At 40.7% G+C, this 2,324-nt stretch overlaps 1 non-coding gene across 1 annotated transcript; it reads right to left on the bottom strand.

Annotated features, from left to right (window-relative positions):
- Positions 1–1,832: 1,832 nt before the first annotated feature.
- Positions 1,833–1,967, bottom strand: LOC111816681. The gene has a single exon (XR_002821030.1). It is a non-coding gene; the product is annotated as a U4 spliceosomal RNA (small nuclear RNA).
- Positions 1,968–2,324: the final 357 nt, after the last annotated feature.

Here is a 2,324-nt window from a genome sequence, read left to right as displayed (position 1 = left end):
TATACATATATATGTATATATAGAGAGATTCTATATGTATTTGAGTGTCTCTCTCTATATATCACTGATTCCTATCAGTCTTAAGTTATTCTTCTTTGCCTCATCTAGCAGCTGCTGTATTGACTTCCCATGATCCCTTGCTACTGTTAAGAAATTGTTCTTCTCATGATCACTAACTGAAAGCCTGCCTTCTATATCTGAGATCTTTTCCTCACATTGGCTTAATCTGCTGCAGATACTGTCAATGGAATTTTTATTCTCCTGGGTAGCTCCTTGATCCTGACTTCTGGATTCCGTTTTTTTCCCATTCTGAACATTTATAACTTCCATAATTTTCTTAAGTTCTTCTAATTTTTTTTGTCTGTATCTACTCTACAGTTACTAAGCATGGCTTTCATTTTAGAAACCATCTCTGCAGTTATCTGAAAAATTATTTCTAATTTTTTTCTAGAGCTTCATTCAATTACTTTGCTACTACCACTTCAGAGAGGCCAGGTGGCTTTTGGATTGTCCCACCTCATTGCCCCCTCTATTTGCTTTTGGTGAACTGCATCTTGTTTGAGTGTTTCCTCATTTTTTTTTAATTTATTTATTTATTTATGTGTGTGTGTGTGTGTGGCCAGCTCAGCCCATCAGGGGGCGGGGCTGGCTGGCATGTGGTGCTGGAGGATTGAACCGTGGTCCCTGTGCTTTGCTTAGCTTGTTTGCTCTAAGTAGGTGCTTCAGACCACTGAGCCATCTCACCAGCCCCTCCTCATTTTGTTTTTAAAATGTAATTCCTAGGGTGATGCTTATAAATTGCTTATGCTAGGTTGCTTTATTGCTAGTATTTAGAACCCTTAGGAAATGACCACTTCACCATGTAATTGTTTCAGGTGTAGCTAGTTTTTGGGTTTTGAGCCTCTTCCAAGATCCTATATCTTCAATTTGTTGCAGATGAGAAGTGGCTGTCTGTTTGGCCCAGCCCCTGGTTCCTTGGCACTGTATCACAGTGTTTTCTGTGACCCTTAGTCAATCTCAGTCTTGGAATACCAGGGATAACAGCCTGTTTAGAACAATTATGTCACTTCTGGCTATAGTGGTACCAATGACAGTAGCATCATACACAGACTAGAAAATGTCAAACTGAACTAACTACTAATTTGCCACCTTTAACCATAGGAACTATATTTGTGGTTGTATAACAAAATCTAAAGCAAATCAGAAAATTACAAGCAGTATATAAGTCCTTAATATGTCAATTTTGACCTTAGGTCTCAAAATTTAAAATGGGTTAGAGAAAATAGAGAAGTGGAGGAAGAGGAAAAGATTATAAGTTAAGACTAAAAAAAAAAAAAGTTAAGACTAGAGGACAAAGGACATCACACTACCTTTGGGAAACTGGTGCTGAAGACTGGAGGGAAAGAAAGAAGAGATAAAAAGAATAGAACAGAACTACAACCACAAAGAGTCTAGAAATCACAGTCACAATGTGCTTCTAAACTGAACTGACTAGAACACGATGAAGCTGAGCTAAAGCACTCAGGCTCGTGTTGCCTTAACCACAAATCACAAACCAAGAGTACATGCCTGGGACATCCTTGCCCAGCCAACAGGCCCAGATGGATCAGTTTCAGAGGCCAAAGATGGGGGCTTGTGGGCACACATCAGCACAGTTGCCACTGCCCCCACTCAAGCACACAGACATCTGTCTTCTGTCCACCCATCTTCTTCACCCAGGAGCCTAGAGCCTTCACCAGTGACGCCCAGGCATCTACATTCTCATACAGATCTAGGACCTAAATTCAGATCTGCATGGTCAAGGACTGAGATTGCCTGTCCACTTCCTCTGATCACTGTGTTAATTGCAAATTGCTTCTATATTATTGTCTGTTCCTGTCTCTGAGCACTTGGGAAAACTTTTCAATTAGCAATAACTGCATCTCAGATAAACCTCACTGGCTACGATACTGCCACTGTGCAAAGCTCTCTGAGCACTTGGTGTCACTGTCCTGCCTCTGGGTTATCTCCTGCTACCCCAGGTGCCCAGCACTTTGGTCTTCAGCTCTCTGGAGTGGCACTATGTTTGGGTGCTTAGAACAGAATCTCCCATACTTCAGGCACCTGAACTGCATTTGCCATTGTGTACGAGTCTAGGAACAGAAGCTCTCCTGCCATCCTGGTCATAGTGTTGCACAGATAGTTGCTCTAAAGCTCACAGGTTTATATTATTTTTTTCCATAATTTTATTGAGAAACAAATAGTAATGAAACAGTTTCAAACCAAATTGGTAGGACAGTTTCAATAATTAACACATTGCATACATTCTTCCTAGTGGTTAATTG

This window comes from Octodon degus, unplaced genomic scaffold, assembly GCF_000260255.1.
Source record: "Octodon degus isolate 3935 unplaced genomic scaffold, OctDeg1.0 scaffold00037, whole genome shotgun sequence".
Lineage (NCBI taxonomy): Eukaryota > Metazoa > Chordata > Mammalia > Rodentia > Octodontidae > Octodon > Octodon degus.
Note: the sequence above shows the minus strand (reverse complement) of the source record. Positions and strands in the feature narration are given on the sequence as shown.